Source organism: Drosophila obscura, unplaced genomic scaffold (assembly GCF_018151105.1).
Source record: "Drosophila obscura isolate BZ-5 IFL unplaced genomic scaffold, ASM1815110v1 contig_9, whole genome shotgun sequence".
Lineage (NCBI taxonomy): Eukaryota > Metazoa > Arthropoda > Insecta > Diptera > Drosophilidae > Drosophila > Drosophila obscura.
Genome location: NW_024542883.1, coordinates 3150579 through 3178232, shown reverse-complemented (window position 1 = coordinate 3178232; position 27654 = coordinate 3150579).

The window sequence follows — 27654 nt, the reverse complement described above, 5'->3', positions numbered from 1 at the left end:
TAGCAAATCCACACCTTTCGCTATTTGTCAATACAAAAACATATATATAAGCTTAAGTCCAGTAAACTGTGAAATATTACCTGAACAATCATCGTCTTTTAATAACTCGCAAAACAACGCTACTGAAAAAGCTCAGTAGCTCAACAATACCCTCAAGCGGTATGAGCCCGCTGCCGTTTGAAAAGGGCTCCAGGAACGGTCCACTTGGTCCATCGTGTTAAAGTCTATGCCAGGTTATACACGCTTGTAAATGGGTTACACTAAATCGGTACTATTGGTGCTAATCCTATATATAGAACCTATACTGTGAATTAGCGTGATGGAATTTGTGGGAATTTTTTTTTTTTGGACGTTGATATGCTATGACTGCACCATCAAGTGGCCAATGCGACACCATGCGCCTGTTACGCGCGGAACCCAGGCAGAAACGCAGCCCCTCCTCCCGCCCAACCGACCGAGGGGCGCTGCCGCATGACGCGCAACGCATTTTACCGAACTGATCGCGAGCATGCAGGAAAGATAGGTGTTAGACTAAAATTCGAGGAAAATTAGAGCTTAACACAACTCAAAGAGCTAAACATGCAAAGAAATAGTACTAATTACGGGAAAGGTATAATAGTATTAGTGATTTAAGAACAGGAAGGGAATTTATAGTGGATATTATATGGAAGAGGGAATTGAAGTCCGAGCATAGGACCCTAAATGGTTCGTGCAAGGAATAATTCGATCTACAAAGCGGAAGGAACAAAGGAATAAAGTTTCTAGTAGATCGTAAGGAATCGTAAAATTTATGCGGCTCAACAAGTCAGGGCTATCTACGTCACCCTTGATCAGGTTGTGCATAAAAATCACACCAAGCATTTTTCTACGACTAACTAAGGTTGGACGGTTTATTAAAAGCAATCTACGAGGGTAAGATGGCAGTCTCACACCTGCATCCCAGTTAAGGCCACGCAGAGCAAAAAGTAAAAAGTTTTTCTGGACTGATTCTATACACAAGAGCCGTACTCTAAAATCGGACGAACAAGCGAGATGTAGAGAGTCTTCGTTATATAGGGGTCGTCAAATTCCTTTGACCACCTCTTTATAAACCCAAGCACACCCAACTTTGGGTCTAATTTAACACCAAGATCATCAACCAAGGTAATTCTCTCAAGAGAACTACCGCAGAGGCTATAAGGAGCCAAAAAGGGGCTGGAGCGATGAAATGTCATTACTTTGCATTTCGAGGCATTTAGGTGTAACATATTTGCACAACACCATGACTGAAAGTTATTGAGATTGGATTGCAAGCGAGAGTGAGATGAAATGTCCTTATACTGGACACAGAGCTTAACATCATCCGCATACATGAGTACTCCAGAGTTTGTTAATACTAAAGGCAGGTCATTAATAAAAAGTGTGAATCGTAGGGGGCCTAGATGGCTGCCCTGTGGTACTCCAGAAGTAACCTTAACAGGTGAAGAGAAGGAGTTTTTGAAGAGGACTCTTTGAGACCTAGAACGAAGGTAGCTAGAAATACATCTCAAAAGATTAGGCGGAAACCCTAAAAGGTCAAGGTTGTGTGCTAGAAGGGAATGGTTTACAGAATCGAATGCTTTACTAAAATCAGTGTAAATGACAGCCGTTTGCAAGTTACCTTGAAAGCCTTTAATGATAAAAGAGGTAAGCTCTAATAAATTGGTGGTTGTTGATCGCCGCCTTATAAATCCGTGCTGAGACGGAGATATAAGTGATTTGCAGAGATGTTGCAAGTGCGGAGCTAACATTTTTTCAAACATTTTAGGAATAGCGGATAACTTAGATAAACCTCTATAATTATTCGCATCAGATTTGCTACCCTTCTTATGGATCGGAATAATAAAAGATTCCTTCCTGATGGGTGGGGGAAGCATGAAGAGTTAATGGATAGGGTGAATAGTTTAAGCAGGGGTCCACACAGAGCGTAGGCTCAGTACCCAGCCGGGAACTCCGTCGGGACCTGGTGAAAACACCGGCTTAACTAGTCGAAGATCATGAAGCAGTGAGCTTTCATTTAACAAGGGGCTGAAAATGCCATTCGACCTTGGTAAACTGTATGGATACGGCTGACCAGAGTAGCTTTCATGTGAATAGGTTGTTTGGAAAAATTTGGCAAAAAGATTTTCAATTGCCTGATCATTGTTTTCTGACATATTGAGAAAAGATAACGAGGATGGATGTGCGGACGTTCTACGCTTACTATTTACGAAGCTGTAAAACTGTTTAGGGTCCTGTGAAAATCCTATCCTGCATCGAGATAGGTAGTTTTTATAGCATTGAGCGTCAAGAACGGAGAAATTTGAACGAGCTATTACATAGCGACAGAGAGAAGAGGTAGAACCAACTTCTCGAAATTTTTTATAGTCTTGATTTTAAGTTTTTGAGGCTGGATAACTATTTGGTAAACCAAGGAGGCTTCCCAGATCTAACCGGACAAGAAAGTGGGACACAAGAATCAAAAAATGTGTCAAGTGCATTGTAAAAAATGTTTGTGCCGTTCATAACATCAGTGCACATGTACAGAGCGGACCAATCAAAATCCCTAATAAGGTTATTAAGCTTTGTAAGCTCGGCTTTACGAAAGCAGCGGATACGTTCAGATAGCCTACCCATTCGATCCACTATAGTAGGGCCAATATCGACTGACACTTCGAATGTAGGATGGTAGGAGTCTTCAGGTATAGTGAGCGGAAGGGCTCGGGTTAACAACGCTATAGTCGGATCCGAGACAAAGCACAGATCAAGCAATCGACCCAAGGAATTTTTCACAAGCCGTCGATAAAGTCATGTCGTGACATGTGCACAAGGTTATTAGACTCGTTTACCGAAGACCAAACAGTACCTGGCAAATTGAAATCACCAAGAACTATCATATGGTCTTGATCTAATAGCGAGGAAGAAACAGTTCTTAAAGCGGACAGGTGATGCTCGTATAATGAAAATGGAAAAGCCTGGGAGACTCAGTTTTACGCACAGGAATTTCAGTTATTGTTGAACCTGGACCATGAAATGTTCCGACGTGAAGTTTGAGTCCACTGCAATGAGGACCCCACCTCCACGTCGAGACGAACGGTCAATTCTAAAAATTGTGTACCGACCTGCCAAAGCTTCGGAACTAAGGATGTCCGGCTTTAACCAAGTCTCGGTAAACACAATAACATGGGACGAAAATGCGAGAATCTCAAGAAAAATAGTGCTGAGCTTACTACGCAAGCCTTTAGCATTTTGGTAGGAAGAGAGGAAAGTTAGTTTTTTGGATGGGTATAAGTTGAGGTGGAAGATGAGGGTAAAGATGGAGCACTGGTCTGACTACTAGGAAGAGTTATGGGGGGCCTATTCTTTTTCTTTCTTCTCTTTAACCACCAAATGCTCTGGCCAAAACTTGGCGGAACAAATGGTTTCAAATTGAGTTGGGGAGACGCTTATCTTGAAGGAAGATATCTCCCTGGCGTAAGAAAAGTTAAATTTTTCCACCTTTAAGCCGGCGGCTTTTATTTTGCTTTGTATAAAAGCGGTCAAGTCATTGGATGTGAGGTCAGGGGCTAGCCGCGAGACAAAAACTTGTCGCTTTGGTGGGACTCCCACCAGTGGTTTTGGCACCACAGGCCTAGTACCTGTGATGGCAGTATCCGGTGGTCCTGGACTTCTATTAGCTGGTGGGAGCGAAAATGAGGGGATAGTTAAGGGGTTGGGTGCGGACTCGATGGACACGGACTCTGCAGACATTTCTAACTGCATACTCTCCGAAGTGACGCATTCGGCTCCCGAATCTGCATCACCAGCAGCGATCGTTGCCCTTGGAGTAGCAAACGTAATCAACTGCTGCACTAAAGGAGTGGTCGGAGTAAGTTTTTCAGATGCCGGCGGACATGAGGCAGTCGGCACTTGCAAGTCCCGCGGAGTAGACTTCTTGCGCCTCGGAGACTCAGCCAGCAGCTGTAAACTGATGAACTGAGTGCCCATGGCCAAAAGCCGATCATATTGCTGTTTAAAGCCTCCGATCAGCTCTTTGAAGCCACTCCGTGTCTGCCTCATGAACGAATGCATGTCGTTTTCCACATCACGGCATTCGTCACAACTATAATGCAGGCCGTTGTTTTGGGAAATGGCGTCTCCTACACGGCCCGAGATCCCTACACATTTTGCGTGCACTACGCTTTCGCAAAGCCAGCAAGGGATATTGGGCTGGTCAGAGGTGATCTGCTTCTTGCAGGTTTTTTTGGCACAGACGATAGAAAATTCCATATTGATGTCTTTTATTTATTTATTTTTTTTATTTCGGGAAAAAAAAGTTCAAAACAAATAGCAATCAGACTACTGTGCAGAGCAAATGCTTAGAGCAATGCTTAATTCGAAATCGGTAAAAATAAGATGAGAGAGGAGACTGGTTGCACCAACAGCTTATAAGTGAGAGCGTTACTGCACAAAAAGTTACAAGAGCGAGAGAGAAAGAACAGTTATTGAGAGTTAGGTGATAGAGAGAGTGATAGACGGCAATAACTACGACAAAGAGCGGCTGTAATGTAATGTAATGAGAGGGCGTACTTGCGAAAAGCAACAATACAAACACACGACTAACCGACGCACAAAATTAATTAAATAAGTTGTGGTAAAAATTGATTTTAATGTAAGTTAGTTAGTTCCGATGATCCTATTGGGCTTTGAGGTGGCTCAGAGGGGGCCTAGCTGAGTCCACCGGATGGGTCGCAGGTTGCGGATAGCGAACGGCCTACCCTAGTGGGGAGGTCAGCTTCGAATAAGCGGGCATCCCAAAGAGAGTCAACTAAGTTGGCTCAGAGGGAGAGTACCGGAAATAAGCAGTCCCGGACAGCCAGCGGGTGTTCGCGACGCAGCAACACTGACGATGCGCTTGTGGTGCCGCCTCTCATTAAGTAGCTCACACACTCCCATCCCTACACATTACCTACCCAGATCCAAGCCCCAACACTCACCTCACACCGGGCCGGACTAAGGTGTCACTCGACCCGTGCCAAGAGTCAGCCTGGCTGGGGGCCCGGTACAAAACTAGCCCAGTCGTGAACGGAGAGCTCAGGGACTTGGCAGCCCCCTGTTCTAATTATGCCTTACCTGGGCAAAGTAGAGCTCTGCCGGGGTGGACCGATCCCCTTCTCTGCAGCTCGTGGAATTCATATGGATAAATACACAAAATGCGAAAATGAAAACAAAAAAACAGAGAAAGGCACTCCCCAAATGCCGGCTGGGAGAAATCCCAAGCGGGAGAAGGCAGCGGCCCAAAGGCCTGGCCCGATCCGCTGAGATGCAGAAAAGACCTGCACGGTGGAAGACGCGGGTATGAACCCGGATGGGTCCCATCCCAAATCTGGGATGGGTGGAAAGCCAACACCCAAAACTGATACCATGGTAGGGCAGCTAAGCAATATTGCGGCTGCTCAACCTTCCGGTGAAGCTGCGGGTGATGGCTTGCCATCAACCAGTGTCCAAGCCAAAAAATTCAGCTATGCCGAAAAGAGGAGTGCTGGGCACATACTCCGTCGGCAGAACGCCAGTAAAGAAGTCAGTCCAACAGCAGACTGGTTGAAAAAGGTGGAATGGGCCTCGGCGGTGCTGCCCAACTTCAGTGTGGAGCTACAGAAGGTGGCTGCACAACCGAAAAGGCAGCGCTCGCAAGAGACGAATAATGATAATCCTGAATAAGGAGTCACTAGCCCCGATCGAGGCAGCCAAGGGAGAGCTCAACTTCGGGTTCAGCTCGGTGACCATGAAGGTCCACAAGTCGGATGCAGCGGCCGAGGCGCGTCCTGTCAACAACCCAGTTCAGCAGGACGTTGCCTCGGAGATCGAGGCACCCGACGTAGACCCGGAGCCGGCCGGCTGGAGAGCTACTCCTCGGAGACGGAGCTGATGCTCGATTTTGAGGCGTTGTGTCGTGACGAGATTCTCGACGACTCCGACGCCGACATAATAGTGGTGGAGAACAACTCTAATGAAGTCTCTGAGGCTTCTGCAGATAAATCTCCACCACTGTAAAGCAGCATCCGCTGCCCTAATACTCCGCTTAGTCGCGAGCGGAGGGGACATAGTCCTAATCCAAGAGCCTTAGGTGGTAGGAGGCAAGGTCTGTGGATTAGCGACGAAGGACTACAAGCTGATTGTAAGCCAAACTGAAGATAAAATTAGAACCTGCATACTAGCAAGAAATCACCTAAATATCTTTCTGCTCCACAATTTTAGCAATGGCGACAGCACGGCGGCTAGCCTAGAGCTACAGGGGACACGCCTGAACCTGGTGTCGTCCTACATGGCTCACGAGGAAAGCGATCCTCCCAGTGACCTCGTTCGCAAGATAGCCAGCGACAGCGAAAGGTCGGATACAAGCCTAATAATAGGCTGCGATGCCAACGCTCACCACACCCAATGGGGTAGCTCGGATACAGATGTAAGGGGTGAGTCACTTTTCAGCTTCATCCTAAACTCCAACCTAGTTATTGGTAATCGGGGTAATGACCCCACATTCATTATAAAAAACCGTCAAGAGGTTATTGACCTCACTCTGTTGTCTCACAAACTGTCAGACATAATGAAGAGTTGGAGAGTCCTAGAGGACCACTCCTTCTCCGACCACAGGTACATCGAGACAGTCCTATCGCTCGAAAGCACCAAACCTACTAACTATATTAAGCCCAGGAAAGCCAACTATATATAGTGCAAAAATGTAGGAATTACTCCCCCCCCCCCTCCTGCACCAAAATGCCCAGACACACAAGACGATCTTAATCGTCTTGTGGACAGTTTCACGGAAGCTTGCAATAAGGCCTTTGTGGCAGCTTGCCCCTCAACCAAACCAAGAGCGAAAAAAAAACACCCCCTGGTGGTCTAAACAAATAGATATCCTCCGGAAAGACTGCAGGACTTTCTTTAACAGAGCCAAAAGCAGCAGCGAGTAAGCGCACTGGGAAAATTACAAAAGTAAATTAACCCTATACAAAAAAGAAACTAGGAGAGCAAAAAGGGCCTCTTGGAAAAAATTTTGCTCCGAAATTGAAGACACGTCAGAAGCCGCAAGGCTACGCAAGATCCTGTCAAAAACATCCCCCTCGGTGGGATATCTCAAGAGAATGGATGGTACGTGGACAAACTCTAGTGAGGACTCCCTACATATTCTACTCGATACTCATTTTCCTGGGTGCACGACCATCAAGCCGGCAGACACCCCAAGTGAAGGCCCGGAAACCTCGATGGTGCACATCCTCACAAAACGGAATATTAGCTGGGCAGTAAACAGCTTTAAATCCTTCAAATCGCCTGGTCCGGACCAAGTCATTCCGGCTCAGTTACAAAAAGCCGGGGACATGGCCATCAACTGGCTGCAAAGTTTCTTTAGGAAGATACTGACAGTGGGAAAAATCCCCCGCGCTTGGCTAAAGGCTAAAATTGTCTTTGAAAATTTAGAATAGTTTTTCCAAATGCAAAAACCGAAAGACTTGGGTGGCGTAGAGTTTATTAAAAAATGCGGGACTAACGAAGCTCTCGTGCGCTCGATCGAATTCAATTTCAACGATTCTTTTCTAAAATTCATTACAATTCGTTCTATGCCTATCTAACCTACGGTTTCAAAGCGGGGCGAATTCGCCTTGAGCGAAAGAGCGAGCTTTTATTGCGCTCCCGCCTTGCCCTAAGAAGAATTCAAGAATTCAAAATAATCTTAGCATAAAACATTGACTAAGACGATGACATGACGGGTTCAACAACATGGTAGCGGCGCCAACTTGTGGATGGCCCGCCGAAAAACGCCTCCATCGCTTCTCCTAACGTCCACGACCCTGACCATGCCGTCCTCCCCGGCGTGCGTGGCGATGACTCTCCCGAGGAGCCACTCCTGTGGAGGCATGTTGTCCTCGGCCACGGGAACGAAGTCTCCCTCCTTGACGTCGGGCTTCCGATGGTACCACTTGCCACGAATTTGCAGCCCCAGGACATATTCGCGGGACCATCGCCGTCAAAACGTGTGCCTGACTGACGAGGCAAGTTGCCATCGCCGCAAGCAGCTGAGACCCTCCTGGTCCGGAGTCCGCAGTGCTGGGGAGGCGATGAGCGACCCGCCTATCAACAGGTGCCCGGGCGTGAGTGCCTCGCCGTCGCTGGGGTCCTGGCTGAAGACTCCTAGCAGCCTGGAGTTCAGAACGGCCTCGATCCCGACGAGGACTGTGGCGAGCTCTTCGGAGGTCAAGAGCGCGCTGGCGGCTCGCTCCGACGAAATTCGTCCCGTTGTCGCAATGGACGATCTGGGGACCTCGGCGCCCAACGAACCTTTGGAGAGCCAATAAAAAAAGAATCAGTGGTCAAGCCAGATACAAGTTCTAAGTGAACCGCTTTGGACGCAAAACAAACAAAAAGCGCGATATAGGATTTGTTATGGGGCCTTCCCCGAATTTTCAATGTCGTCGAGACGGGTCCACAAAAATCCACGCCGCAAATTGAAAATGGGCGGAGAGCACGGAGCCGGTCTGCGGGTAAATTTCTCATAAGTTATAAAGCGGAACATATAACAAAACACTCTAAGCAGCTTGAGGTGTAACGAGAATCCCCCGATGACATCTACTAAATCCGAAACTTCCACGGCAAAACTTCAGCATCTTCTGAAGGCTCGAAATGAGGGTTTTTAGGCCAGTTTTCTTCTTCATCCTTTAGAAATGCGGGTCCTTCAAACCAGATTGACTGGACGATTTCCTTGACGTCACAACCTCTTGACACAATATCTGCTGGGTTTTGTTTTGTCGGGACATGCCGCCACGTAGCTTTATCTGACCACTCCTGAATCTCAGCCACCCTATTCGAAACGAACGTCGACAACGAAGATGGATGCGACCGAATCCAGTGAAGAGTTACTTCAGAGTCTGACCAATAAACAGCTCGTTCGATAGGGACTTTTAATAGGGGCTTGATTCTGTGACAGAGATCCGCGAGAAGGTGAGCGGCACATAACTCAAGCCGTGGGAGCGTTTTGGTCTTGAGCGGCGCTACTTTGGACTTTGAAGTCAACAATGATATTTTTAAACCTTCTGCAGTTCTGCTACGGACATAGACGCACGCTCCATAAGCTTTCATGGAGGAGTCAGCGAAGGCATGTATTTGGATCGGTGACATCGGATCGGAATACATAAACCGAGGTATGGATATCTCTTCCAATTGAGACAGTGTATTTTTCAACATATTCCATGCTGTTTCCAAATGCATCGGAATCGACTCATCCCAATCTAGTTTGTTAAGCCAGAGTTCCTGCAATAGGATCTTGCCCTTTATGACGAAAGGACTTAACAATCCAAGGAGGTCGAACAACTTCGATGTCACCGACAGTATGTTCCGTTTTGTCGCTCGGAGACCCATGACTTCATTGATAATTTTAAACTGAAAGGCATCTTCCTTAGGCAACCATGAGATTCCTAACGCCTTCGTCGAATCTGAATCCGAGATTGTTATGGGCTTTGCTGTGCTCTCCGATGATCTCAGGTGAGTTCGAAAACCACTTCGCTAACCCAAACCCTGCGGTCTGAAGAACCTGAGATACTTCGGACTTAATTGCCCTTAGCTCCTCTACGCATGCAGCACCAGTCAACATGTCATCAACGTAAAAGTCGGACCCAATAACGTGAGCAGCTTTAGGGAATGATAGTTTCACAGACTCACTCAACCTTTTTAAACACCGGATAGCCAAAAAGGGGGCTGGTCCAGTCCCATACGTCACGGTGTTAAGCTTGTATAATCTCAAGGACTCAGATGGGTCTCTTCTCCACACTATCATCTGAAACTGCCTATCCGCTTCATTCACCATCACTTGTCGATGCATCTTTTTTACATCGGCAGTCAGGGCGAACCTGTGCAGACGGAAGCGGAGAAGCGTTGAGTATAATTCCTCTTGAATGGTCGGTCCGACCATCAGAATCTCATTCAAGGCCACCTGAGAGGACGTCTTCGACGACGCATCGAACACGACGCGAAGCTTGGTGGACGTACTTTGGGGCCGAAGGACAAACTGATGTGGAATTACGTAGTGTGGAGTAGAAGGAACCGTATTGTCAGTCGGCGACATATGACCTAAGGAGAGGTACTCTTCCATGAATTCCAAGTACATTTTCTTCAACTCAGGGTCACGAGACAATCTTCTTTCGAGCGACAAAAACCGCCGTTTAGCAACCTCAAAGGAGTTGCCCAGACAATTTGAATCTGATTTAAACTGCAGCCTTACTTTAAACCGACCTGATGGCAATACCTGAGTATTCTTCTGAAAGTGCTTTTCACATGACGTGTGCTCAGGCGAAATAATTTGCTTTGGAGATGGCATTTCTTCCAGTGACCAGAATTTTTGCAAGGTCCTATCAATGGAAACTAACAACTCTTCACTGCAACTAACACTGCTTGCAGTTTGGGGGGTAGAACTTTTGGAAGCATATTTTCCCGAAACAACCCAGCCAAGAAGGGTCTTCTGAAGAGTTGGAAAGTCAGGACCTTGCTTTATTTGACCAACAGCTAATAACTCAAAGAATGATTCAGCTCCAATCAGCATGTCTATTCTTTGTGGCCTGTAGAAATAGGGATCTGCAAGTGGTAGGTTCTCTGGGATTTTCCAATCAGTTACATTAACCGACTGGTCAGGATGATAACCTGAAATTGATTTCAGGATCCAAAAATCAAAGGAGAACTCACTACCATTTATGCGCGACTTCACCACAGTGTGTATTTTATTCTTTACTTGAGAATTGGATTCACCAATACCAAGCAAGGTAATACACGGCTCCTTTCTACGGATCTGTAAGCGGTGGGCGAGGTCTTCCGTGATGAAGTTTGTTTGGGATCCAGAGTCAAGGAGAGCTCTGGCCAAAATGTGTTCACCATTTTTTGTTCTGACACTTACGATCGACGTAGCCAAAATCACCCTGTCCAACGAAGTCGCATGCAGAGCATGAGAGGTGGAAGGGTGGTCCTGATTTAAAGGAGGAGACGAACTCTCTGGGGGTGGCGGCAACGCGAGACTATTATCAGTCACTGTGTATCGATGCAACAATGTGTGATGTGAGCGGCCACAAACTCGACATTTGGCGACCTTGCATCTTACAACAGTGTGACCCTTTTGCAGACAATTTATACATAAGGACGCAGACTTTGTGAACTCGAACCTTTGCATAACCGAGAGACGTGAAAATGGCGTGCAGTTAGCCACTACATGGTCTCCCGAATTGCAATAGCTGCATGTTCGCTGAGCTCTACTGTTGGGGGGAGTGGAAGAACAAGCAAATGAACTGCGTTTGTGCGACTTGCTTGGCATGACTTGTTCTTGCCTCTGCTTTGTCGACTCTTCCGCAGACAAATGCTGGTATCGACGATTTAAAACCTTTTCAAAGTCGGACCAAAGCGGCAACTTTTCGAAGTCAAGCTGTTCTTCCCACTTCTGTCTAGTCACTGGGTCGACTCTGTTCAAAACGAGATGAATGAGCATTGCATTCGAAATCTTCGTATCGTCTCCTATCGATAGTAATGAACCATAGATCGATGACACTGTATCGATCTGGCTCCATAGGGACGATGCGGACTGTTGTGAGATTTTTGGCAGATTAAACAGTGCGAAGACTTGGTTCGAAAATATTAGACACTCGTGGTCGTATACTCGCTTTAGGCTGGCCATGGCCTTTGCATAATTGGCCTCGGTGACTTGGAACGCTTTTATTGTTCCTAATTCTTCATTAGAGAGGCATGAAATTAAATGATTAAATTTTTCAATCACCGGTTCTATCATCATTATGAACAAGAGTCTCAAAAAGGCTAATAAAATTTTTAAACTCCGAATATTTACCACTAAATTTTGGTAGGGACAATTCCAGAAGTCGAGCACGAGTTGGGGCCGTAGAAGCTGATACCGAGGGCTGCGTATCGCTTGTTATAAGCGACATTTGCCTTGGTTACAATGGCCATTTCTTCCAGCTCGGCTCCAAATTCATCTTTGCTATCAATTTCTTCTATTTGCTCCTGCAATAGGTTGGCCTTGTTAATAGCAGAATTCAGAACATCGAGTCTGCATTGTAGCTCTGTCAATTGCAATGGAATCGACCCACCCTCTAAACGATCCTCTAAGCGGCGAATGCTTTTGACTCGGTTTCTGAGCTTACTTTTTAAGTCATCGAGAACAGACTTATTTTCTTGTGCCATTTTACTATTTATAATCTACGCGAAGACAACCAATATTTTTTAGTAGATAAATAAATAATAAATGTTCAACAAGAACGAAAATAATTGAATGTCGAGGCACGAGGTGTTTAGTTGGTTGCAAGTGACAACCAAAAACGATATACCCTACCACTGTAGGGTAGCGCGTCACTTTCCAAGTGAGAGCCGAAATCAATATACCCTAAGAATATAGGGTAGCGCGTCACTTGCAAAGTGAGTGCCGAAAACAATATACCCTCAAAAAACAGGGAAGCGCGTCACTTGGCGCTCCGTTTTGATCAAGCGCGGCAACGAAAATTCTCCCACCAAATACACAGCAAGCAACGGCGGATAAGCGAAAGCGAGAGACGAAAAGAATGCATCGGTGTAGCTGATTGTATGTGTGTATATGTGTATGGAAGTAAGTGTTATACACCGCGGCTTGGGTTAACGAACCAACTTTTTGGCGAATTTCAAACAAGGAAAGGGGAAAGAGGGGAGGGGGGCGACAGTGATTGCGGCAAACGATATATAATTGTGCGTCCAAATAGCAGTTCAAATATAGTATGGTATGGTTGTTGTATGTGTTATGTGGTGTTTTATATGTATGTATATGCATGCAAATCAAACTCTACTATATCATACGTCTGTGCCAAGAATTGAAAGCGAGGTGCAATTTTTCCAGCACAAAACAATTTATATATGTATTTATGTATGTCTTCGGCTCTAGCTTTCAATTTTTTGCACAAATACCTCAGGCTCTGCGTTTGGATCTTTAAGTCCAGCTGCCACTTTCCTCTTGCAGTCCGTGCAATCACAAGGGGCCATTCGTCTTCTAGGTTGCAGCAACGGGGTCTGTTCGGGAAGCAGCAGGTATGGCGCAGCAACGGTGAAGCAGCAAGTATATCGGCAGGGTAACAGCAACGGTGAAGCAGCAGGTATGGCGGCAGGGTAGCAGCCACGATCAGCAATAGGCGGTGAGGGTATTGCGCGGCCGACACGATAGTTTTGGCAAGGCTTTTATATTTGGATACACAAACACGACACTTTTATTCTATAATAGAATAAACTAGTTATATCTATATATATAAAAGAAAGTCGTGTTTGTTACAACACTTATGTATAACTCGAGAACGGCTGGACCGATTGCCATGGTTTTTGATTTGTTGGATTTGTTTCCGTCCCAAATAGCAGAACAATGAAAACTCGATATGTGTAATGAATAGATGCATTTCAATAGATGCTGATTTGTTTATTAGACATATCGAGTTTTCATTGTTTTTCTTTCTCCATGTCAAACATTTGTTGTCCAATCCTGTCAAATAGTCAAATTCCCGAAAATTCCCGAAAATAATATCTAAGATTTATTCTACAGTAAAAACATAAAATCATCGGAAAGGAACGGAATTTAGGGAATACAAAATCAGTTTGGTGGTTTTATGCGAGTGCACATTTTAATAACAATGCCGCGTCCTAGAAGATCTAATCTTTCCCAGCGAAGCATTAATGCAATTAGGCAACGGAATATCGCGAGTCAATTATCTGATGGAGAACGAGGAATTGCACGAGAACAGCGCCGTGTTAGTATGGAGCAAAGAAGGGCCTTAATTCGTGCTTCTCAAACACAAGAGCAAAGAGAGGCAGCCCGTGAAACGGCTAGGTTAGAGAGGAGAAATCGTCGAGCTTATCGTACAGATGAACAGAGGAATAATCTTCGAAGTGCAAGAAGAAATGGTTCAAGTATTTATTTGAATCGAGCAGCGTTTCTGTATGATTGCACCATCGAGTACAGCTTGCATCGTTTAGTTTGCATTGGTCCAATGGACGTTGTTTGCCAGCATTGTGGAGCATTGAAGTTTGCTGGTGAAACGCCTGGTGTGTGCTGCCTTAGTGGTAAAGTGAAATTGCCATTATTGGTCCCGCCACCAGAGCCATTGTGCTCCCTGCTTTATGGCGAAACATTACACTTGGAACGCTACATCGAAGAAATTTCAACGTCGGAAGCAAGGCGATGCAGTTCCTGGTCATCCAGATATGCGTTCTACTGATGCTCTTGGTCGTATTTACACAGTTCATCCGAAGAATGATGAATGTTTCTATTTGCGGTTGTTGCTGGTACATGTTCGAGGGCCAACATCATTTGAATCACTACGAACTGTTAATGGTATTGTGTGCCCCACATTTCGTGCAGCATGTCAAGAGCTAAATTTCCTTGAAAACGATACTCATTGGGACACGACAATCGCTGAAGCAATTATTTCTGCATCTCCAAGTCAGATACTCCCCGCTGCCAGCAGCTCCTCCTGTGGCGGCGACACAGGCCGCTGACGATTCCTCGGCGTCAACCTGGCCGGGGGCGCCGTTGCTGCTCAGGCGGCTGACGCGCACCAGACGCAGCTTCTCCTCGTTGATCACCTTCAGCTTCTTCTCCGCCTCGCAGTCGAGGCCACCATCCAGTTGCTGGATGGAAATGGCGGCTTATTTTTTTTGGATGCCCCCGGTGGAACTGGGAAGACATTCCTCATGTCATTGATTTTGGCCACTGTACGTGCGAGATCCGAAATTGCGGTAGCAATTGCTTCTTCTGGAATAGCGGCCACATTGTTAGACGGATGCCGTACGGCTCACTCAGCGTTAAAATTGCCATTAAACCTTCAAACTACTGAACAACCGACATGTAACATTTCGAAACACTCCGCAATGGCCAAAGTTTTAGTAGCATCAAAAATCATCATATGGGACGAATGCACAATGGCGCACAAACGCGCATTGGAAGCACTAGACCGAACATTAAAAGATCTGCGCAATGACTCGAGATGTTTTGGTGGTGCAATGATTTTATTATCTGGCGATTTCCGACAAACACTACCAGTCATTCCAAGATCTACAGCTGCCGACGAAATAAACGCTTGATCAAAGCATCAAATCTGTGGCGATATGTAAAGAAACTTCAACTGTCTGTAAATATGAGAGTTGCATTGTTGAACGATCTATCTGCTGATGATTTCTCGAAGCAATTGCTGACTATCGGTAATGGCCGTGTTCCTGTTGACAAATCGAGCGGTTTGATTTTATTTGATCCAAATTTTTGCAATTTCGTATCATCAAAAGACGAGCTTATCAACAAAGTATTCCCGGATATCATTGCTAACCACAAAAATACTAAATGGTTAAGTGAGCGAGCAATTTTGGCCGCTAAAAATAAAGATGTAGATGACCTCAATATTATAATTCAAAATCAAATCGTAGGTACTCTGTATTCATTCAAATCTATCGGCTGTGTAACAAACGAAGAAGAAGCCACTAATTATCCAAAGGAATTTTTAAACTCCTTGGATGAGCCTGGTTTACCACCGCAAAATTTAAAACTTAAAGTTGGCTCGGTAGTCATCATGCTTAGAAATTTAAACCAACCAAAACTGTGTAATGGAACGCGTTTGGTGATAAGAAAACTGATGAGCAATGTTATTCACGCGTCGATACTTAAAGGAAAATTTAAAGATGAGGAAGTTCTTATTCCAAGGATTCCGATGATCCCAACGGATATGCCCTTTGAGTTTAAACGAATTCAATTCCCGATTCGTCTTGCCTTCGCCATGACGATCAACAAATCACAGGGCCAATCCTTGACTATTTGTGGCCTCAATCTAGAAAATGCATGTTTTTCTCATGGTCAATTGTACGTGGCATGCTCACGTGACGGCAAACCATCCGCTTTATTTGTTCTTGCGCCTGACCAAAAAACAAAGAATGTCGTTTACCACAAAGTGCTTGAATGAAAATCCTATTAATGAATTAATCCGAGTTTTATTTTTTTTTCCAATCTGCACAAAATAGTTTTCAATCATTTTTTTCTGACATGAGTTTGAAGTACTTAATTATTATTTTTTATTTTCTTTTATTATACCCGTACTCAAAAAAGAGTTAAGGGGTATATTAGATTTGTGGTAAAAGTGGATGTGTGCAACGCAGAGAAGGAAACGTTTCCGACCCCATAAAGTATATATATTCTTGATCAGCATCAATAGCCGAGTCTATATAGCCATGTCCGTCTGTCCGTCCGTCTGTCCGTCTGTCCGACTGTCCGTCTGTCCGTCCGTCCGTCTTGATGAGCGCCTGGATCTCAGAGACTATAAGAGCTAGAGAAACCAAATTTGGTTTCCAGACTCATGTGATATCACACTGCTACAAGTGTATTTCAAAATTTCGCCCCGCCCCCTTCCGCCCACACAAAAGACGAAAATCTGTGGCAGGCACAGTTTTAAAGATACGATAAAACTAAAAATGCAGTATCGTAGAGAACGCCCATATCTACCAGATTGCCGAATCTGAATCAGATCGGGTCATAATTATAGCCAGAATGAAGAAATTAATTTTCAGTTGCTTCCCCTCCCCCTCCCGACCTAGACAACGCAACTCATTTTCCTTCTCGCTCGCACACTCTGCCGCGTTCAGTGCGCGAGCAACCCCTAGCGGAGGAGATGTAGAATCTAAATGGTACTTGTACAAACTACATGTTAGATGTAGAATAGACATTGTAGATGAGATGTAGATAACAAATGTAGCAAAAAAATGTAAAATGTAAAATTTTTTTTTTAATTTTAAAATTCTAAAAAATCATGTTAAAAAATGTATATAATGACTGAGTACGGGTATAAGTAGAGTCGCGTCCCCAGAAGCGACTCACACGTTCCTTCTCGTTTTTTTATATTTTTATTCTCATTCTGTATGTATGTTTTCATCATCATTCATCATAATAAAATACTTTTTTGTTTCTATCTATATAAATATATTATTTTGTATCATTGTTTTACGTTCATCAAAGCCTAAATTAGTTCAGCTAAAAAGTAACACGAAATTCATTGACTGTTAGGCGGTACGAAGTTTGCCGGGTCAGCTAGTATTTATTATAACTTTCTTTATGCAAACTGTGTCACTGTCATTTTTATTTGTTGCCTTTTTTAATTTATTCTTTACGTCCACCCGGGGGCGCCATGAAAATTTAGAATAGTTTTTCCAAATGCAAAAACCGAAAGACTTGAGTGGCGTAGAGTTTATTAAAAAATGCGGGACTAACGAAGTTCTCGTGCGCTCGATCGAATTCAATATCAACGATTCTATTCTAAAATTCATTACAATTCGTTCTATGCCCAGCTAACCTACGGTGGCAAAGCGGGGCGAATTCGCCTTGAGCGAAAGAGCGAGCTTTTATTGCGCTCCCGCCTTGCCCTAAGAAGAATTCAAGAATTCAAAAATAATCTTAACATAAAACATTGACTAAGACGATGACATGACGAAACAGTCTTTATCCCCAAAGCAGGGAAACCCTCACACACAACCCCAAAAGACTTCAGACCAATAAGTCTATCGTCCTTTCTTCTCAAAAAATTTGAGAGACTAGTCGGGCTGCAGCTGAGAACAACCATAAATCCTCAGTGGCTGTCAGGCGCACAACATGCCTACCGAAAAGGAAAATCCACGGAAACGGCACTCCATGAAGTAATCTCGACGGTAGAGAAATCCCTACACGTCAAGGAATACTCCTTAATAGCTTTCCTAGACATCGAGGGAGCTTTTAACAACGTCATACCAGGAGCCATCACAGAGGCCCTGACTGACCTGGGAGTGGATCGTCACTTGATGATGCTCATAGATCAATTGCTCACATGCAGGACAGTGACATCATCAATGGGATCGTCCACTCAGTCTAGGTATGTCAACAGAGGCACCCCGCAAGGTGGTGTCCTGTCTCCCCTTCTATGGAACATAGCAGTCAACAAGATACTGTGTGACCTGGAAGGGGGGGGGGGGGGCTGCAAGGTGGTAGCATACGCGGACGACGTTGCCATTATTTTCTCGGTAAAATTCCCTCAAAAACTCTGCGATCTAATGACCGCAAAGCTTGCGCGACTGTCAGAATGGACAAAGTCGCGTGGACTGGGAGTTAATCCCTCTAAAACGGAACTTGTGTTGTTTACAACCAAATACAAAATCCCGTCTCTTAACCCCCCAATACTAAACGGATGCAGGCTCTCCTTCAGCGACAGTGCCAGTTACTTAGGGTTGGTAATTGACAAAAAACTTAGCTGGAACCTGAGCATCAAAGACAGAGTAAAGAAGGCAACGATAGCCCTCTACACTTGCAAGAAGGCCATTGGGCTAAAATGGAGCATGAACCCAAGAATAGTCCAATGGATTTACCTGGCAATAGTTAGACCAATACTACTCTACGGAGTCGCAGTGTGGTGGCCTGCCCTATCGAAGGGGACCATCACTAAACAACTGGGCAAGGTGCAGCGCACTGCAGCCCTATGCATCAGTGGAGCTCTAAGCACAACACCAACGGATGCGCTATCCAAAGGGAGCCATTCGAATCTTTACTGATGGCTCAAAGCTGGACAACAAGGTTGGAGGAGGAATCTACTCCGAACAGCTGAACATAAGACAATCCTTCAGGCTCCCGGATCACTGCAGTGTCTTCCAAGCGGAAGTCATAGCGATCAAGGAAGCTTTGGGCTGTCTTCAGGAACTAGCCCCTGCGGCAACTCATATAAATATCTACAGTGACAGCCAAGCTGCGATCAAATCGCTAAATGCGATAACAACAAGCTCGGCTACCATGGCAAACTGTCGCAAATCTCTCCATGAGATGGCTTATCAGTTTGTCATCAGCCTAATATGGGTACCGGGCCACCAGGACATTGAAGGCAACTGCATAGCGGACGAGCTGGCCAGAGCTGGCACAACAATCCCCCTTCTCCATGATAAGGAGGATATTCGTATGCCAATGGCCACCTGCAAGCTCAAAATAAAAGAACATTTTAAGCGATTAATAAATGACAGATGGCAAACCGTGTCACTATGTCGCATAACTCGGCAAACATGGCCTAACATTATTAGGAAGCGCACCGATGAGCTTTGCAAACTCAGTAGGAGTAGGTGCAGCTCAGTCATACGCTCCCTTACGGGACACTGGCTAATAGGCACACATGCAAGCAGGCTGGGCGCCCCATAAAACGACTTCTGTCGAAGCTGTAGAGATGAGGACGAGGAGGAGACTGTGGAACACCTGTTCTGCTCCTGTCCGGCTCTCAGTAGAAGGAGACTTAAATACTTGGGCGCACCTTTCCTAATTGACATTTCGGACATGTCTACAATCAGTCCAGGACGGATCGCAGGCTTCATAAGGGCATCGGGATGGGACAATGAATAACATAGTGTTTCACGAGGGAAGAGGGAACGATCTATGCGGTATCACAACGGGCCGAAACCGGCCTAGGTGTGTCGGGTCTCTGACGATTCCGACAGCCGCCTCAACCTAACCTAACCTAACCTAACCTAACCTAAGTTAGTTAGAGAGTTAAATTATAGATAAAAAAACACCGGCTGTTTAAGTTAAACAAAAGGAAAATGCGGAGCGCAAAACAAAAACAACGTCTGGTCACTACGAAAGAGAACGAACCGATGAGGCACCACTGTACCACTGTAATCAATGAAACGTTCGGAATTTCTTTGGATCTTCTTTCTCCAAGTGGGGCCACCTACGTAGGGAATGAGCGCACAGGTGCTGCCGTGGTCTTGGGGTTATGTTCACCCTCGAGCTATATCGAAGAATTCGAAAAATGCACTTGCTCAGAAAACTGGGTATTGGCCTTATTCCTGGATCATTCTCAAGGATATGGTCAGCTTATAAATGGTTGGCATAACTTATTTCTAACTGACGAGCACACAATCACTACGCGTGGTATCGGGATGTATATAGGGTTAATATGCAGCTATTATACAGAGCCCCAGGAAAGCGCACTACTGCACACTTGAACGGTCACGAGGAGAAGAGACAGAATCCCGGAACGGCATGGTGCAGCAGCCTACGTTTTTATACCCGTACTCAAAAAAGAGTTAAGGGGTATATTAGATTTGTGGTAAAAGTGGTTGTGTGTAACGCAGAGAAGGAAAATTTTCCGACCCCATAAAGTATATATATTCTTGATCAGCATCAATAGCCGAGTCGATATAGCCATGTCTGTCTGTCCGTCCGTCCGTCCGTCCGTCCGTCTGTCCGTCTGTCCGTCTGTCCGTCTCGATGAGCGCCTGGATCTCAGAGACTATAAGAGCTAGCGAAACCAAATTTGGTTTCCAGACTTATGTGATATCACACTGCTACAAGTGTATTTCAGAATTTCGCCCCGCCCCCTTCCGCCCACACAAAGGACGAAAATCTGTGGCAGGCACAATTTTAAAGATACGATAAAACTAAAAACGCAGTATCGTAGAGAATGCCCATATCTACCAGATTGCCAAATCTGAACTAGATCGGATCATAATTATAGCCAGAATGAAGAAATTAATTTTCTGTTCCTTCCCCTCCCCATCACGACCTAGACAACACAACTCATTTTCCTTCTCGCTCGCACACTCTGCCGCGTTCAGTGCGCGAGCAACCCCTAGCGGAGGAGATGTAGAATCTAAATGGTACATGTAGAATATACATGTTAGATGTATAATATAATAGTAGATGTAGATGTAGATAACAGATGTAGCAAAAAAATGTAAAATGTAAAATTTCTTTTTTTTTTTAAGTTCTAAATAATTATATGCTTAAAAATGTATATGCTGACTGAGTACGGGTATAAGTAGAGTCGCGTCCCCAGAAGCGACTCACACGTTCCTTCTCGTTTCCTTTCCAGTACAGTATTTTTCTTGCCTTATACTTTTCAATATCTGTTTCGTCAAAAAGCTCGGTGAAAACTTATGCGATGAAAACCCTATATTTTTAACGGCCTATCTTCAGGCGGTTATAAGAAAATAAACCGTTGAGTTTTGAAATATGCAACCTGAGGAAAACGCACGACAAGCGATAAATATTACAATTCACGGCTCTGAATGTTTCTTTTGATCAAGGCTTCCTGAGTTTTTTCGTAAATATTGCAAGCCTCTTTCACAGGAAAAATTGAACGAATTGGTGAGTATCCTTGATCTTCCTAAAAGTAAAGCCGAGCTTCTTGGATCTTTTTTAAAGGATGCTCTTTTATTGAAGGAAGATGTCAAAATAACTCAATTTCGGACGCGTCATTTGGCTCACGCACAATTTTATATGACGAAAGATGACATGTGCGTTTGCCAAGACATTTTCGGACTCTTCAAGCAACTGGGTGAAACTTAAGGTTATTTGTTGACAGCAGTAAGAAAAATTTGAAGACTGTTTTGTTACACAATTAAAACCAAAAGCCGTCTGTTCCCATCGCCCATGCTGTTAATATGAAGGAAACATATCAAACAATGGCTAATGTTGATCCATTAAGCGTTTTTAATAGCTATTTTAATTAATTTTAGGAACAGAGCCGAGAAGTTTAATTACATAACAATTTATTAATATTTAGTAGCGGCAGTACGCGTATTTAATATGATTGCTAAAGGTATAGAGACCAACGGTTCTGCAGATCAATAACAGACTGATCGCCGGGCAAAATGGGCCGACTGCCCGTGCCCTATGCATAACGAGAGCGTGAGAGCATTATGGCATAGTTCGGCGCGACTTCTGAGCCGAGTAGAACAAGAGAGCTGCTTAAACGCAGCAGGAGCAGCAGCAACACGAAAGCAGCGGGAGACATAGCTGCCAGAACAGCCGCTGCCGGGCGTAGGCATATGCGTTATGCTGCTTGATCCGACATACTCCCCCCGTTGGGAGCCAGACTTTCAACAGCATCTTTAAGGGGAAGCAGGCACAGCTTGTTAACAGCTTGCTTGGTAATTCCAGATGCAGTCTTCAGAACAGCGACTCGGGCGACGCCATCTCTTCCGGGTAATAGCTCAACCACCCTAGCTAGTGGCCACTTCATGGGAGGCAGATTCTCATCCTTAACAAGGACCACATCTGCGACTGGCGCAGGCTTCGGCGTGTGCCACTTTAAGCGCTGTTGCAGTGAAGTGATGTATTCTTCCTTCCATCGGGACCAGAAGATCTGCTGCAAATATGAAACGCGCTGCCATCCGTTCAGGCGATCGAAATTTAGCTGAGTTACGTCAGGCTTGGAGAACGAAGCAGGAGGTCCGCCATTCAAGAAATGAGTTAAAACGTTCAGATCGGCAGGATTCTCTGAAATGGATACTAAGGGTCTTGAATTAATAACTGCCGTGATGTGGCATAACAGCGTACGCAGTTCCTCAAATCCAAGCACAGAGGTGCCTATAGCACGATAGAAGTGATACTTGGCCGTCTTCACTGCAGCTTCCCACAGGCCTCCAAAGTGCGGGGAGCGGGGCGGTATAAAGTGCCTGTCAATGGCCTCAACCAAACAAAATTCCAGGACCGCCTTCTGATGGTCGTCGCTGAGAAATAGGCGCTTTAGATCCAAAAGCTCATTCCTGGCACCGCCAAAATTGGTTGCGTTTTTTGACCAAATTTGTCGCGGCCTTCGTCTTGTCTAGACAAATCTTTGATCAGCTCCAAATGAACAGCCTTAGTCGCGAAGAAAATGAAGGCGCAGACGTAGCATTTAATTGGAGCCTTGTTGCGCGCTTCTGGCTTGAAGAAAAAAGCCTCCCCCCAATAGGCCAATATTCGGATCAGATTAATCCAAGCAGAGATCGAGGTCCAGCGTGCAGATTCCGTTCGTGAAAGTGAGAACTGATTGCAAAAGTAAGCGGATGACTACTGGGCAGGATGATGGGATGACGGCCATCAAAATCCAACGACGAGTTCTTCAGCCGGCCATCAACTCTGAGAAGTTCGAAATGATCAATGAAAGGATTCACCGATACGAGGGAACTAGATGAGGAGACCACCGCCTTAGTACGCAGTGTCTTCATGTCTTCCCATAGTACCGTACGCTGGACTAGCACTGTTCGCAGCAGAACGCCATCTGAATTACAGTATATCTCTACCTCTTAAATCACGACATTGAAGTCACATAGTATTATTATACCCGTACTCAAAAAAGAGTTAAGGGGTATATTAGATTTGTGGTAAAAGTGGATGTGTGCAACGCAGAGAAGGAAACGTTTCCGACCCCATAAAGTATATATATTCTTGATCAGCATCAATAGCCGAGTCTATATAGCCATGTCCGTCTGTCCGTCCGTCTGTCCGTCTGTCCGTCTTGATGAGCGCCTGGATCTCAGAGACTATAAGAGCTAGAGAAACCAAATTTGGTTTCCAGACTCATGTGATATCACACTGCTACAAGTGTATTTCAAAATTTCGCCCCGCCCCCTTCCGCCCACACAAAGGACGAAAATCTGTGGCAGGCACAGTTTTAAAGATACGATAAAACTAAAAACGCAGTATCGTAGAAAATGCCCATATCTACCAGATTGCCGAATCTGAATCAGATCGGATCATAATTATAGCCAGAATGAAGAAATTAATTTTCAGTTGCTTCCCCTCCCCCTCCCGCAAACAACAACGCATCTCATTTTCCTTCTCGCTCGCACATTCTGCCGAGTTCAGTGCGCGAGCAACCCCTAGCGGAGGAGATGTAGAATCTAATTGGAACATGTACAATCTACATGTTAGATGTAGAATATACATTGTATATGTAGATGTAGATATCATATGTAGCAAAAAAATGTAAAATGTAAAATTTTTTTTTTTTCTAAAATTCTTAAAAATCATAAGCTCAAAAATGTATATACTGACTGAGTACGGGTATAAGTAGAGTCGCGTCCCCAGAAGCGACTCACACGTTCCTTCTCGTTTTTAAATACCATTGTAAATTTCTCACTAAATACATGTACAGACATATGTACATACATATTTCGTACACGGGCTCGAGTGAGCGCTACTCTCTATCGATCTTATCGCGTTATTTAGCAGATCGGCTATAATAACCAAGCTGTTTGGTGCATATCAGTGCCAAGCACAACCGTTTGCTTAGAAAAGAAGCCGTCGAGCCGATACCTACATACTTACATACATACATATGTGAATGCAAGTGCCGCTACAATCGATCTCGCAATACATACACATACACAAGCCGCTGCACGCATAAAAAAGGGTAATCGCATTCTCGCACTGCCCACTCTGTGACATTCGCAGTGGTCAAGGGCAAAGCTCTCCTCCATAAGTGGAGTTTGGTGACAGGCCGGAGTACATCGAGCACTCAACAAAACGTACCAACCTAACATAACCTCGCCAACAACAGAATGGAAAATTCGACAAGTGAAAAAGACTTTTGCAAAGCCAAACGCGCTTCTGTTCAACGTCAACTATTAGCAATGAACGAATTCTTCAGCGCCGGTGAGATGATCAGCTTTGACGAGGCGGACTTGATGATGCGTATAGAATCTGTGGAGAGCATGAAAGCCGAGTTTGAAATCAGCCAGTCAAGGCTAGAAAAATTAGATTTGCTCGAGCTTTCAACGGACTCCCGCTCAGACTTCGAAAAGGTTTACTGGAAGATCAAATCCACTCTCGCTCGTCAACTGGATGTACTCAACTCAACAACTATACCACGCTTTGCTGAAAGTACGCACACTCTTGCTCCCTCGTTCAACCGTAAGTCTCGCCTGGCGGAATTGCAGCTGTCCAGGTTCAGCGGCTCCTACGAGGATTGGCCGGATTTTTACGCCATGTACAAGACTGTCATAGGCAGCAATGAGGACCTGAGTAAGATTGAGAAATTTCAGCATTTACGTGCGTGCTTAGATGGTGCTGCACCCAACACAATCAAATCGTTAGAGCCTGTTGACGTAAATTACGACAAGGCGTTGGAGATACTCATAAAGCGTTTTGATAATAAGTTGCTACACTTTCAGGGCCACGTGCGAGCTATAGTCGGGATGTCAGGTGTTGAAAAGGGATCAGCAGAGGCGTTGCGTGAGTTGAGTGACAAAATTAACTCTCATCTTCGGGCGCTTAGCACCATGTCAACAACTGAGGAGCTGGCTGATGGATTACTTATACACACAATATCGTACAAGCTCGATCAGCACACCCAGGAAAAGTGGCAGGAGGCGCCTGCAACGGATAAGCTACCCAGGTGGACGTATATGTCGGCGTTCTTAGAAAAGAGATGCCGCATGATGGAAAACTTGAAAGGCGCTACGGTACCTACACCTAGCCACCAGGTGGGCAGAAATCTACAAAAGTCGAACCGTAACACATTCATTGCATCTTCATCTAACAATTACCAGCAAATTTGTAATTTTTGCAACTCAAAAGAGCATTTTCTTGCAAAATGCCCGTTGTTTTTTAATCTGTCCCCAAGTTTGCGCCAAAAAGAGGCTAAGCGATTGCATCTTTGCATAACTGCTTGCGCAAAGGCCATGGCTTGCAGCAATGTCGCTCAGGTCACTGCAGGTACTGTCAACAAAAACATCATTCGTTGCTGCACATGAGCCCCACCACAACTCAATCATCTGCCCTGTGTACAACAAGCTTGCAGTCTGCAACCACGATCCAGCCTCACGCATCGTCTTCAGGGAATCCATCATCTTCAACTCTCTTCAGCACTACGCTTGAATTCACACCTGAAGCCACGAATGCCCAGCCTGCAGACTACGTGGTGCTTCCAACCGCCATCATATATGCCAAGAGCCACTCAGGTGTATTCATACCCTGCCGTGCATTACTTGATTCTGGATCTCAGCTCAACTTTATCACTGCTCGTCTAGTTAAGCACCTCCAACTCAAAACTAATCATGTTGCCGTATCAATATCTGGTGTAGGTGAATCAACCCAATCTTCTAACATGTCCACTGACATCTCAGCGCAGTCAAGTGATAGGAGCTTCAGCACATCATTTTCAGCAGTCGTTACTCGCACTATAACGGATTATCAACCCCACTTTGGATTAGACATCTCTGGGTGGAATATCCCCAAAAACATCTCGCTCGCGGATCCAACGTTTTTCAAATCTCAGAGAATAGATCTATTGCCGGATTATTTTTCGATCTCATCTTCATCGGCCAAATTCGAATGGCGGATAACCTACCAACGCTCCAAAAGACCAAGCTCGGATGGATTGCGTCTGGCGGTCTCTCTCGCGTACACAAAAAACACACATCCCTATCAGCCCTTTACAAGAAACCTAATCCATGGGGAGATTCACTGTCGGATATTGTAAAACGATTCTGGGAAGTCGACAATTGCTGCGGTACAACCTCTGCGCTTTCTAATGAAGACGCACTATGTGAGCAGCTATTTCTCAAGGCTACACGCGACTTAAGTCAGGAAAGTATTCAGTTGGGCTTCCAGCAAGGCTCAGCTTCGACACGCTAGGAGACTCATATCAACGTGCTCTACGACGTTTCAAGTCGCTGGAAAACAAATTGGCCAAAAATCACTTGTTGAAGGAGAGCTATTCTCCATTCATGCCCGAATACATCGACTTGGGTCACATGTCTTTGGCGTCCAAGCAGCAGCTTGTCCCACAATTCTATTAACCCCACCACTGCGTAGAAAAGCCAGATAGCTCAACCACCAAATTACTCGTCGTTTTTGATGGATCAGCCAAATCCACATCAGGCGCATCTCTGAATGATCTCTTGCATACAGGCCCAGCAATTCAACCCAAATTATTTAACATTTTAATTCAGTTTCGATTCTTAAAGGTTGCCATGTGAGGTGACATCTGTTAGATGTACCGCTGCGTCCGAATAATGCATCCAGATAAATTCCTGCAGTGCATCTTTTGGCGTGATCATCAAAATTAAAGTATAAGGACGTACACCTTGGATACAGTAACGTATGGAACCAAACCCGCTGCGTTTCTAGCAATTCGAGCGATGCAGCAGCTGGCCCACGACGAAGAGCCTACCTTTCCACTAGCTGCAAAAATAGATTGTCGCGACTTCTATGTAGACGATTTAATCTCTGGAGGGGACTCAATAGAAGAAGCCATTCAGATCCGACAGCAAGTAAAACTGCTACTGGCAAAAGGTCACTTTCCAATCAGAAAGTGGTGCTCAAACGAGCCTGATGCATTAAAAGGAGAAAGCGAATCTGATTGTGAGAAGCTAATGGAGTTTAAGGATGGCACCAACATTGCAAAGGCGCTTGGTTTAGCTTGGAGTCCTAGCTCTGATAGCCTGCTTTTCAACTTTGCTGAAATCGTACCTGAAGGATCAGTCACAAAGCGGAGCATATTATCAATGATAGCTAGATTTTACGATCCGCTCGGATTGATCGCTCCCATCGTTACCAGGTTAATGGTATTTCTCCAAGCACTGTGGAAGGAAAAGGTCAATTGGGACGATGGACGATGGATCAAACTCATATCGCAGCTCTCGTTTGTCACAGCTTGAAATTTTCTCGTTTTGTATTGATGCCGCTGGCTACGTATGAGCTGCATGGATTTTGCGACGCCAGCACAGCCGCTTATGGTGCTTGCGTATTTGTCAGATCCTCTAAATCAAGGGTCGCCCCGTTAAAGACGCTGACAATCCCAAAGCTTGAGCTGGCAGCCGCACTTTTATTATTAGAGCTCATAGAAAACATCGCGAAGTGCGTTCAGT